The 14,195-nt window shown below is 36.9% G+C and overlaps 1 protein-coding gene across 10 annotated transcripts in view; it reads left to right on the forward strand.

The window, feature by feature from the left end:
• Positions 1-14,195, forward strand: part of LOC124176991 (potassium channel subfamily T member 2) — a 169,060-nt gene that overhangs the window by 40,377 nt on the left and 114,488 nt on the right. The window lies entirely within an intron of this gene.

Genomic DNA, 14,195 nt, shown 5'->3' on the forward strand with positions numbered 1-14,195 from the left:
TTATGGCGAAACTTAAAGTGAATCGAAGAATCGAAGGCGAAGTTCAAAGAGTGCGAAAATTAGAGAACTTAAAAATCTGAAACATCAAAATTCCAAATAATCGAAGACTTTCGGTTCTGTGAATATCTGGCTCGGTGAAATTTCTCCACTTTGATCTTTCTTTCTTTTGGATTTTCGATATTTTTATTTCCCGAATCCTGGTCATTCAGATTTTCGGTTTTTCTGATTTTTCACACTGATTCGTTGAGTAAACTACGCTGTGTGAGTATATAATAATTTTCGGAATCTTACTCCATCGAAACTTGAATTTTCGTAGTATTGCATTGCGAAACTTTGAGCAGACGGCTTTCCGACAATTCGAAACTTTGTTGTTCCGCAAAAGTTTGACGTCTTTCTTTCCTTCAAGTTTCGCCACCAGATAATTCGAAATCAGGCACTTTTGCAACTTTTCTAATTCGGGACTTCAACCCTTTCCCAAAGGGAAGTAAAAACCAAGGATACTCGATGACAATGATTGAAATATTGAGGAGATGGTAGAGAAAAAAAAAAAAAAAAAAAGAAATTACTCGTCAAGACGAACAAAGCGTACGAAAATAGAAGCCGAAGTCAAGTTTTAACGACCGTCTTACAAAGTCACGTCACTCTTTGTGCGATCAGCATTCACCGATAGTTCATCGTTCCAGATTTATTCGCGATACATATGCCAAGCGGTATTTTTACCACATTAAACGGAGGTCGTTGCTCATTCTTTATACACTAGCAAATTGTCATTCGGCAAAGCCTGCCTGGTAATGATTCGACCAGTATTGAATGCTAATTAAAGTGAAGATTTTCGTACGGTAAAAGACTCGTTTTGATTGGAGAAAGAATCGACGTTTCGTACGGGACGGTTGAGTTTCCGCGCCTCAAACGAATTCGGAAATCATAATTGTCACTCGGTGATTTTCTATCCATCGGATATTCGAGGTGAATAATTTTCTGGGACAAAGCGACTGCAGGATTCGAAGCTGAAACAGCGTATCTGTTTATTATATACCGCAGCTCGGGATACGAATGTTAATCGCTTCGAGATTTCTCGGTTTTTGGTCAGATATTTTGGACGGATCGTATCACGTCCGCCAGCTTGCAACTGACTTTTTTTCGATAAATTGAACAAATCTACTTGTTTCGAATCAGGTCGTTGCAGCCTGACCGACCATGAGTCTGAATTTTCCCAATTTTCTCACAGTTTCAGGAAGTCTTACCGGTTCCCTAAATCTTCGGACTACAACTTTGTCACGTTCTATCAATTCGCGACATTTTTCCGATGTTTACCGAGCCAAGAATAAAACGAACAAACACAATGACCGAAATCATTTACCCAATAAATTTCATTGCAGCTGCGAAAACGCTGGCTGAAGATCTTCTCCTGAAAAAAACGTTGCGTTGATAATTTGACAACTTATCGTAATCCCGCAGCTTTCGTCGAACATTGCAATTGTCCGCCAAAAAGACGCGAAGCATTTTTACCGTGAACTTCGAAACGATTCTTCGTGCGAATCGGTGCTCAACACTGACGAGTTTGATTGAATTAAACTCCAACGTGTACAGAAATTTTGGGTGTTTCTTTTTCCTTTTTTTTTTTTTTTCTTCTTCATTTTTTCCCTGCGTGAAAATAAATGATACAGGGTAGTTAACATGACGGAAAATTTGATCCGCCGCAGGCTGACATGGTGGAAAGAAAAAAGAAATAAAAAATTGACCTCGAATCACGCGGCTCAATCAATCATCCAAGCCAGTCCAGTCAGGACCTAATTTTCTGCTTCACGAACTCGACAGCCTTTGGTTGATGAAAATAATCTTCTGTATGAAAAATTTGAACGATTGCTTCCATCGGCGTCTGAACGTGCTGAGAAATTTAATCTCTAATTGTAACTCGAGGTGAAAAAAAAAATCTTCTCGATAACGACGAGAACCAGGATATTGTGGGTATACTCCTGAAGGTTAGAGCTTGTTTATCAGTGTTGCTACATTTCGTCGCTGACTTGAAGGGTTTTCCCTTAACTCAATCAGTCTGATAGGAAAACCACGTTCCAAGGCGGACTGCGTTGCACGGTAATTCTGCCGATTACTCATGTCGATACCCTGGAGGAAACGGTCCAAGATTTCGTTTCGGCACCTTCATCGGTCTTCTTGATGTCCGTACTTGGTGGTCCAGTCGAAATAGATCTGAATTGAAAATATTCGGGAAATGGTTGCATTTTTTTGTGCAGGTATTTCTCACCCTAGGGAATTCAAATCTGAAGGCATTTTTGAGCTGCGTAACTGGCGTTTCGAGAAACCAGCAGGATTTGGGGTTATTCTTTTCTTTTTTTGTGTTTTTATCAAAAACTGTTATCGAGAGATGAAAAATTACTCGACCATCGTGTAGAGCGGAAAATTCCACATCGAATTGAGTCCTCATACGTTGGAAATTGAGTCGGATTAACAAATTACGAAAAATGAAATTCTACTTATCGACGGCATCTGAGATATTTTTGTGAAATAATTTCTTTTTCCTCAATTTGTTAATCCGAATCCGCTTCCGATGTATGAGGACATAATTCGATGTAGAATTTTCCGCTCTGCACGATTGTCAAGTCATTTTTCATCTACAGATAGCGGTTTTTGTGGAAAACGCAAATAAAATGTAGTACTTTGCTGTTTTCTCTGAACACCGGCTAAGCAGCTCAAAAATGACTTGAGATTTGAGTTCCTGAGGGTGGAAAATCCCTGCACACAAAAAGGCAGCCGTATCCCGAATACTTTTAATTCAGACTTATTTTGACTGTACTACTCGGACACTTTCGGAGTAGGAATGACAACGTTGGAATTGAATCGCTTGAAATTGATCGAGCTTGTGACGCTTTTGTGATATGCCAGAGATACTTTCAATCAGGGTTGATATCCGTCCAGTGACTGCTTCATTGACTCGTCAAGCTCCATAACTTTCCTCAATTAAGCCGCGTCGCTTTAATGAAAAAGCCGAGCTCAACTTACGAAAAAATAACGTTGTAGTCCGAGTTGCGTAATTCTGTATACACCGAATACTCGGTTGTCTACATGGCAACGGATCTCTCTCATACCTGGCGACGGGGGATTTTACGTGTGCTTACAAGATGCGAGAGCGTGTAACTCCCAGGGGAGTGTCAACAGCGCTCCAATTACTCAACCGTGGAGGAAATTCCATGACAAATATTTTCCAAGTCTGTCAAAACTTTACAAATGCTACGCATACCGTGCGGAGAAATTTGTTTTTTTTTTTTATCCTTTTCTCTCACCTCAAACTGTGCGTATTTTACATCATCACCTTTAACCGGTTAGATTTCATCTAGAAACGATCGGGTTAGGATGATTTATTTCGTCTGTTAATTTTCCCATCGAAAATCAAATTTCACGGGATGTCAAAGCCGCTGGCAATTATCATTGAGCATTCCGTCGGCGGTGTTTTCGGTGTTTTCAAAATTTATGAACGCCTGTGAGGTTCCAGCAACAACTATTTCTACATCGCTAGTCGTAGGGTACCAAAAGCTGGTGCTCGAATGACTCGTTACGAGTTTATTACGACGCGACGGACGAATACGTACCTCGGGGATAGAAAGTGGTTTGTATTGAACTGTTCCAATTAACGAAATTAGTACTGGTAGACGGTAGAAAAGAAGTCAAGGCCATAGACAAGCTGCTTCAATTATAAATTTCACCGATACGAATAATATATCATTGCCGGGGAATGGAAGACCAGTTTTAGAATAAAGGTCAGGAGAGCTTGCACGCGAATCCAACGCTGATAACGAGGCGTGCGGAGTCTCTCTCGAAAAAAAAACACAAGTTTTCACACGTAATTCATTACACATACATTATCTGTATTAAGAAAGAAACGTGATTGGATTACTTGACAGTGTTCATAGATTTAGTCCATTTATTTCAGATGAATTTATCAACCGCAGAACAGTGTTCCAATTTTTTTTTTTTCGGATGGTTAAAATGTTTCAACGTTTCCACATGACGATGGAGAAAATATTGGTCTGCAATTTCAGCATGGAATGAAAATCAGCAAGTCATATACCTGATAAAGTAAAACACATGATTATGTTCCAAGCTCAAATCCTTCAACGTTTGTCTGTTTTTTTTTTTTCTTTTTTTTTTTAAATTATTATTATTAATACTTGAGTACGATACAATATTGTTACATCAAATAAAATACATACATTCGTTTACCGTTGAGTGTTTTTCTTTTCTCTAACGACAAACCGAACGAGGAAAAAGAAAATTGAATTTTGTAACTTCACGTGTCAGCTGCTCTCACTTTAAACACATATTTTAACTTTTCCCGAATGACAGGTATAATAATGTTACAACATTCAACAGGAGAAACAGATTTTCGACCTAATGCTTATCGTACCTACTTACTACTCGTAACTAAAAATTGCACGTCGAAACACTGCCAAAAAAAAAATTGCACACTCGATTTACAAAACCCTCTAAATTATCGAGCTTGCACCAGCTTCGTAATAAAATTATCACGGATCAGAACAAGACGTTGGTGGAGCAAATGGGTACTTGTGGTGATAATATTATACATGGGTATGTATATGTTACTACGGTGGAAAACGGGGCTTGAAATATTCAAAATTCATCAAGGCATATTGAACCACATGAGCTTACGAGGCTCGTCATTCCGTAACCAGGCTGGTTAATTCGTACAACATTGATATTAATACATACATCCATTTCCCCTTCCGGTTATCGGGATTTTCATTGGCTGCTTTAACCCGGAACCAATTCGACGCGTCGCTGAAGATAGATATGGTGGGTGGATAAGTGCCTGCGTGTGTGTGTGTGAGAGAGAGAGGAGAAAAGAAACGGAAGCCAAAGGTACGTCTGAACGGACGTGTTCGTTATTTTCTCACCTCTGCCGAGTGACAAGACATACATAGGACGAGAATGAGGCCTCGTAATATCATCGATTGAGCAATCACGGGTAGAGGGATGAAATAGGAAGGAGGTAAATATACCTGTTCCTGTCGTAACGAACCTGCAACACCTTTCGGATTTTCTCTTCTTATCGTCGTTACCGCGAAACCGTTGATGGCGCGACGGCTCGAGTTCCGAGTTTTTTTTTACTCACAAATTAACGAACTTATTGCAAGCTCGTTCCGTTTTGTCTTGAAACTTTTGGAGGGCTGCGCTACGCGAAAGTTTTATCCCGGCTTATACGTCGTTTATTTGCGGTCACGTCCGTCGTTAAAGTTCGCATCGGGTGCCGATTAAACCAGCTAATGGAATTGTACGATATTTACTCCAGGTCTGGATGGTGAATCTGATGCAAAAAATAACGTTTCAACAGTGGCTTCTGATTAGAATAAGCTACGAAAAAGGATTGTGGTGGGTAAAAAAAAAAAATTACACACGTATTCGGATTTTGGGAGAAATTCGTTGGCGGAGGGTTTTTTTAGGTCACCGATAACGAATCCCACGTCAGACTTACAAAATTTGGAATTTTCGTTCCATTACAGTGGTTCGTAATAAAAAAAATCGTCATATTCTCAAGCGATATGGTAGCCGAGGGCTTTTAAATCGTCAATCACGAATCTGAATTTGTAGTTCGAAATTCAAATTGGATATTATTGTTTTTCATTTTTTGTACTTGGAACCTGCAGTGTCGGAACGGGAAGTTCGAAGGCTGGCTAATGACCGCCGAAAGCCGGTTACTTTGTTGGCAAATGCGGATTTCGTTCGAAAGAAATACCTGGGAATATGAATTAAAGTTATTGGCCAATGAACGGTTTATAAAAACATCGAGGAGAAAGATCCTGGATTAAAGAAAGAATAGTTAATTATCGGGATTTTGAGAAAAATAACCTGATAAAATGTCATATTCCCGAAAATTCTTTGTATAATTTTCGCACAGTCTTATAATTTTATACCCTTGAAATTCCTGTGCATGGTTCTAGAAGATCGCAAATTAAAGTGTGAAAAATCGGGTTTTTTCCCACCTCCAAAAAAAAAAATGATTTATAATTTGTAAAGAAACGTGAAAGCTCGTGGAGGCTAAGAAGATATTATATTCTAGCTCTACTACAAGTCATCGATCATTTTATTTTCCCAAATACATTATTATCTAACCTACTTGCGCAACAAATAATTTCTTTCTTTGTTCAAGCTTCACACGGTCATTGCTTTTCCGTAACACCCGAATGAATTTTCAATTCTCAAAAAAGAAAATTGAATTGATAATTAGATTAAGTCGGTGGTAGAGGGTGGCGGTCTTAAGTCACCCCCTCTAAAAACATGTTAAATCCGGCGCTGAAAATCTCGCAAATCGAAAGTAAAGAAAGTTGAAAGCCTTACGGTGATTATCGTCGCTAAAGTCTTACTGACAATAAGACTATTGACACAATGAATTCAGCTTGCAACGGTAAAGATTTTTCAATCAAATGAAAGGTGCGAGCTGGGCCGCTCAAGGTTCGATAAAAGGTCACCGAAGCTCGGCCTAACATCGTTGTATAGAACATCAATCTTTTTCTTTCTTTTCCGCGATCGTTATCGAACTTTTTCGCTAAAGTAATTCAGATATAACGACGATTCGCTTTCAGCTCCGCGACTTGCGGCCAAAATCGGATACTGAATATTTTGCGAGACACAAAATGAAGAAGCGTCCAGTTTTCGTTGCCTGATCGATCCCCGAGTACGAAAAAATCAAGGATACTTTTTCAGAAAATAGTTTATTTACCGTCAACAAACGTATTTTCGGATATGGCGAAACAAGTTTCGTTATTATTATCAAATTTCAGCTGAGCCAAATACGATTTATTAACTATTAACGAAATTCTATGGATCATTATCTGTTAGTTTGGTTAGTTAGATTTGTAGATCATTATTTAGCTTCAGTAAAATTTAACAATAATAATAAAACATCAATTTCAATATTTTGAATACGTCAAAAGTTTTAGACGAGCTGCGTTTTTTCTCAAAATATTTGAGAGAAAACAATAATTTGGAAAACTCAGATCAATGCAAATTTTGTCTCTCCAATTTTCTTGGCACGCTGAATCAAGTTTTTCCCACCCACGGTGTATTTTCTGTATTTCGTTTAAATTCCCGCAGAGAAATTCATTCAAGAATTACTAACTCCCAGTTATTAATATCGCGTTTCCTCTCTTCTTTTCCACTGGTTATACTTTTTTCACCTTCTGCTCCTCCTCATTCCTTCACTCCGCAGTCCACATTCCCCGAAGCATATTTTCGTAAATAATTCATCCCGCCTACTTTCGCGCTTTTTACCATTCCGTATACTTTACGCATCTACGTTCCTCCCTCACCGAGTGGAATAATCCAATTCTCAATCCCGACATGGCGTGGATAAATTTTTTCTTCCTCTCTATTACCGTTCGACCGTCGAAAGCCGTCCAATATCGAAGAATCACACACAGGCAGCGCATTGTCACTGCATAGTAAAATCAAACGGCATCAAAACTCTAATTTCCGATTTTTCATTTCTCCCTATCTTCCAAAAATTTCCGAGTAATGTTTCCGCTATGATCCTCGGCGTCCTTGATTGGATCAATTGGTTGAACGTGACGAGAATTTAATCACGCCGAGGATATTTTAAAGGATGAAAGGATACGGATCGTCGAGAGAAAAACGAAAACAAGAAAATCCCGTCAAGGTAGACGACTAATTTGCAAATCAGTCTTTTAGGCGTCTGCGCTATCCGGCAGCTCGGGAGCACGAAGGGGATGTCAGTCGCCAGCGAGCCGCTGCCTCGCAAGGAGGCAGCCTGAAAACATCCTCCTCGATCCGGCGTCGAGGCTGCCGCACGCGTTTTCCGTCACGTGCCCGAGTGCGTGAAAACCGCCTGATTTCCGATTTCAAAACCGGTATAAACACAGAAACAAACAAATCTATAAATAAATAAAACAAACAAACGAACAATGAAGAAGAAAAATTCGGAAATATTCAAATCAAAATTTTCAACCCCTCACCGAGAGGAATTTTTATTTCCGGTTACCGCTCAGTCCTTAACTATTTTCATTTTTTACCACAATCCAAAAATATAGTTGTAGGTGCAAAATGAAAATTAGTTTTCTAGCCGTTACCCGAAATTCTGGTATCCGTTGCTATTCTTTCTCATTCCGATCACCGTCTCCATATTTTCTTCCAACTGTTGCGAAAATTTAACGCTTGCGCAAGAATAAATCAACGTTAAAGCCTTGTTTAACTAAAAAAGTAGAGCAAACCTCATAAACCGATTCAGCGTTGCAACAACCAAAAAAGGATCGACGATAGCGCAAAATGTTTACGCGCACCTCGTTTTCCGCAATTCCAACGATATTCAAACAGTGTTTTTTTCAACGATACCCGTTTTACTCAATTTTTCTAGTTGCTGTAAAAAATGAAATTCTTCTCAGTGCCGTATCGTCGTCCCTGGAGGCGGGGCGCGCGGCGTGTTTCCGTTGTGTCGAGGAACGTTTCTACAGCTGAACACGTGAGAAGCGCCGGCCGCATTCGCGCCTCGCGTCGTCGTCGTCGGCCATGCTTGAGCGGATTTCAAAGCTGGTGGACGACACCATGACGGCTCAGTGCGGCGGTGACATCGGTTCGGCGATGTCTTTATATCGCGGAATGTTAATCGGTTCTCGTTCTTTTTTCCGTTCTTTGTTTTAGGCATTGTTATTTTTTTTTCTTTTTTTTTTATTGATTTATATCGGTTGTTGTTGTTGTTTTTGGTTTTTTTCTCACATCTCTGTCACAAGCACGAATCGAGTGAGTTTTTAGCTGCCTTATTTTTCGGGTCTTGCTATCTTGGCCGTTTTTCGGTGATAGAAAAGTCACGTCACTTTTACAACTGCAAAAAACAAGGGTAGAAATATTTCGTCTTTCTCGAATATAAATAAATATGTTCCACCTTGTGTTCATGTTATTTATCGATTTCGTTCTTGGAAAATATACACGCATTATGTGTATTTTATTCGTATAAACAACTACGGCAATAATTTGTTGAACTCATCGCTTCCGTCTGTGTGTCATTTATTTTATAATTATTAATCGAATTTATATTCAAGGGCCAATAAGAATTCCGACTTTGTGTTTCGTCTTTATTCATTCTTTTCTTTAATTAGTACGCGTTTTATAAACAATTATTTCAACAACGCTCGGGAACTAAATCAAACACTTCGTCCACCTCGAATATAAATATCCTTCACCCAGTGTTTATTTTCTCTATCTATTTCGTTCTTGTTTATAATTTTTCTTCAATTCTTATGCTTTTGCCTTAACGTGTTATGCATGTTGTTTTATTACAGCAAGTTTTCATTCAATTATAAATGGATTAAGCTTATTTTCCGATACTTTTTCGAGCTTCGTGCTTACGAAGTGTGCAAAGTGTACAATTTCCGAATGACGAAAGTTTTTTTTTTTTTTACCATGTCATCGCAATTGCAGTAACAATCGGATTTTCATTCCGACGCAAAAAGCGCCTGGCGAGAATATAATTACATAAATCGAGTTAATAATTTACCGATGATTGATCGAACCAACTCGATATTCATAAGCGTGTTCGGTGATAATTTTAAAATACAAAAACTAACCGACATATCATATACCTACGTACAATTTAACGCATGAGATTGAAAAAAAAAAAAAGGATGAACAAAAGAAATATTTCATATTTCGATAATTATAACCCAGTGAAACATTTTTAAATATATCGATATAACGATGCTGATAATTATTCGATAAATTTATTATTATCATTATCATTCTTGTTATTATTATTATTATTAGTGTACAACTTTCAAACCGTGATTAACGACATCGCAATTTTTTCTTTTCCCTCGCGCGTTTCGCTTCGCCTATATATATATATACATATATATTCAAACCATCGTATATTGATTTATGTACAATGTACACGGATGTAACTATCGGTGTGCGTGTGTTTGTGTTGCGCCACGTGCAGTCGATGTAACAGCGCTTTATACTGTATAATTGTACAGTCGATGCTAATTAACAAATAATTGTCGCACGTTGTAAAGGATAAGGAAAAAAGTGAAAGTAATTTTTCTTCTTTTTTTTTTTTTCTTCAAATCAAAATTCAATTCGAAACACGGATATAAAAAATATCAAGACATTTATACACATACATAATTATTATATTACACATATACATATACGTGTGCGTGTCCTGCAGCGTTGTATATTCGGCTGCGTATATTGCATGTAAAATAAATAAGTATAAACACTAAGGGAAGGTTGATTAATTCCTTCGCGTGTTGTACAAAAAAAAAAAAAAATGCTTATGGTAGAATGGCTTTAATGACGAGTATAACGTAAGTAGTGAACACGATTAACATTGAATAAAATTATCGTCGTTTCATATTGTTATATTTACATATCAACGCGAAATATAATTATACGTGTTTTACGTCGTGTGCTTATCGTTCGTGTGTATATACGTGTACTATATATAGCGTTAATTAACGGGGAGACAAATTTAATAATACGACTTCAACGACTTGGAAGTGATCGGATTCTAATTGAACGGAAATACTAACCGCGTGCATTTACATGCTGATTAATTTTACAATATAATATTTATAAGGCAAGAAGGTAACTAATTATGAATAGTAATAATCTTTTATAATTTAAATATGGTCGGTGATATTTTAGCCAGTATTATTTACAATTAGATCGAGTCTGGTTTTCCAAAATTTTTGGAAAAAAAAAAAAATTGATGAAACTAAAGGTTTATTAATGAAAGTAAAGTGATAGAAAAACACTCGAGTATAGAAAAAATATCGTGTAATGACGTAGATTCGAATTTCTTCGAAGTTTTAATAATTTGCCCCGATATTATAGAGTTTATTTTCTGCTAGTTGAAATTGTATAACTGAAAATAGAAAAAACAAAAAGTAACAAGAAGGTGGAATGAAATAATGAGAGCGATTTCTGGTCGTCCTTCTTTTTCGGATTATTCACAGTCCGGGTAATTGTATCGATATGGTCGCGAAAATTGTACTAATTATTATAATTATAATTATTACTAAGCCAACGTTATATAAAAACGTTATATTAATAATAAAAAAGTAAATAAAAAATCGCTAAAAAAGATAGTGAATTTTTGACAAATTCAATTTAGTTCTTGCTTTTCCCAATCTTCTCTGTCGGATCAATTCATTTATCGATTCGATTATATCGGCGTTTACAGATTTACGGTGAGCAAAAACGAAAACGAAAATTTAACACGAATGGTTGTAATGATAATAATAATTAATGAAAATATACGGGCTGTTGGTTGTATAATACAATATCGTTGCATATCGCGTGTGATTGAAAACTCGTTTCAATTACTGTGATACTACGAAACTGTAGAGTTGGATCAGAGGATTGTTTAATTTATTGGCCGATTAGTCAGCAATTGGTCGGACGTATGAAGGAACAAAGATCATTTCCTACCGTTTCCGGGGTTTCCGTAGTTTCTCTTTGATCCTTCTCTCATTAGAGTTGATTACACGGACTTACACAGATCCTCGATGTCGTATTAAGACCCAATAACTAGACCATCGATCACGTACACCGGCTTCTCGTTGCCGCGAAATAGAAGTAAAAAAAAAAAAAGAAGAGGAAAACGTATAAATGGAGAATGAAAATAAATTTGGTCCGTGTTTTTCGTTTTTTAACTTCACGTTTCTCTGTTTTCTGTGAAAAATGGAAGTTATTCTAATCACCCCGATAATGAAAAGTTGAGTTTTTACCCTTGGAAGTTTAGGAGATCACCTCCGATCATTTTCGGATAGACGTCTGTATGTGTGTGTGTGTGTATTTACGTATGTGAACAATTTTTTTTGTCCGACGATATGGCGAGAAACGAGTCACCGGATTTCAATGATTTTGGTCTCAATCGATGCGGCTTTTCAAAACTTAGAACAGTTTAGATTTTGGCTCTGATCGGTTGGGTGATTTTTCGACTATTTAAATAACAAAATTCCAAAATGTCAAATAAAAATGACGATATCTCGAGAATGGATGAATGGATTTGAATGAAATTTGGTACCGATAGGTTTTTTGCGTCGCTAATCACGAATCTAAGCTCAGATTTGCGAAATTTAAATTTGGCGTATTCAATAAGCCGGAAAAAAAAACTAACAACCAAAAAAAGTCTAAAAATATTCCGATTCCGGTAAAAATTGGTAGGCGGAAGTTTTTTGGATCAGTGATAACAAATCCAAGGTCAGACTTGCAACATTTGTGATGATGGATGTATTACAGTGATTCAAAATAAAAAAAATCGTCATGCTTTCACGTAATATGATATCCGAGGGCTTTAAAATCGTTAATTATGAATCTGAATTTGTAGTTCGAAATTCGAATTGGTTATTGTTCTTTATTTTTCTCTATGAACTTGGAACCTGCGGTGTGAAAACGGGAAGTTCGAAGGCCGACAAACGGCCAGCTCTTTTGGTATTTATTCATTTTTTTTCACAATTTGCTCACAGCTTTTAAAAGCTTTATTCTTCTTTCTATTTGCTCGGCTCATCGTTCATCTTCTCAACTTCCGTGAACCCGCCTGCTTCTAGAAACCTGAACCCCGCTCTGACTGACCTCTCCAACTTATTTGACTTCGATCCGCGTTGATCCTTGAATTAAATTGCATTTCTGCCTCCAGCCTGACCCTCGCTGACCTCCGTTGACCTCTCTCTCACGTCCATCTCTGTCTATCCCTCTATTTATCTATCTCTATTTCTCTCTCTCTTTTCTCCGTGTAAAGTAAACTAAAATACGATTACAAATTTCGAAAAAATGTTAACAAAAACACAAAGAACCGCACCGTTTAGTTTCGTTTTTTCATTACACGAGCTTTCTAATTATTTTTTCTTGATTCTAGCCTATTTTTTTACATATCGATTACGGGGCTAATTCTTTTTAAATCTACTGCCATTTGTTAAACCTTTGCAACGCAGATCACGAGTGTTACAATTTTTCACCGACAGTAAAAGAAACAAAAAAATATACATAAATTACTTTCAAATGCGCGGTAAATCTATTTACACACATACATAAGTATATATCCATAAGTATATATATATATACATACATACACGTGAATTATATGTGGATGTGTATCGAGGTACGGGATTGTTTTACGTAAGAATTCAACAGGTGGAAATTTGTCAAAGTTTGTACAACTTCTTCGTTAAATTTACATAATTGGCTCGTTTGTGTATTATATTATATACAACGCGGGGTGAATTCAATAACGTAAATTAATATGATTCGCCTTAAGACTGAGTGAAGTAAGCCCACAGGATGCAAAAGTAAAAGTAAATAAACAGAATGAATTTTGGTTTTATTTTTTTATTAACGATTAAACACTCCTGTTATACTTTATTGTTTTATGTATGTAAAATATACGCGATTATGAAGCATATAATTATACAAGAATAACATATTACACCTGATTTTTCGTCGGCCTTTCTGCAATTGTTAACTAAATTAAATGAGGATTGTATTTGGGTAAAAAAATAAAAATTCGCGATTAGCTTCGAATAGATTCAAGATCAATTTTTCACCCCTCGTTCACTGATCAGGTTTTCGATTTGGAAAAAATTTCACCCTGAACAAAACCACTGTGCAAAAATGAAATTCACTAACAAAAATAACGGAATGACGCAGATCGAAATATCTCAATTATAAAATGGCCGTATCGGGAAGCGAAAAATTTACGATTCGTGTAATAAAGTTGAGGAAAAAATAGCGACAATCGTTACTGTTTATCGATCGATGAATTCTTTTTTCACGTCCTGTTATACGTTATTTCAATACATTTTAGGTCTCGATAATTGATCTCATTTTTATTCTCGTCACATTTTCCCGTATCTCTGTTAAAATACTCATATCATAAACCATTTTTATAGACAGTAAAAAAACAAAATACGTCATCCCTCTCTAAGTCCGGCCGCTGAAGATACGATTTCTGTGAAATTTTTTACGTCACATTGTATAATATCGATCAAGGAACGAACGACGTTGCGCAACGGCTCAATTGTCGAGTTGTGTAATTTATACGTTCAATACACATTACGCACATGCATCAGAGTGTTTCAGAAAAAAGTTATTTGCAATTTTCCACCGTAGCACCCCCTAAAAAGTTTGTTCAGGTCAAAAGAAAGATTCTT

This window comes from Neodiprion fabricii, chromosome 2, assembly GCF_021155785.1.
Source record: "Neodiprion fabricii isolate iyNeoFabr1 chromosome 2, iyNeoFabr1.1, whole genome shotgun sequence".
Classification (NCBI taxonomy): Eukaryota; Metazoa; Arthropoda; class Insecta; order Hymenoptera; family Diprionidae; genus Neodiprion; species Neodiprion fabricii.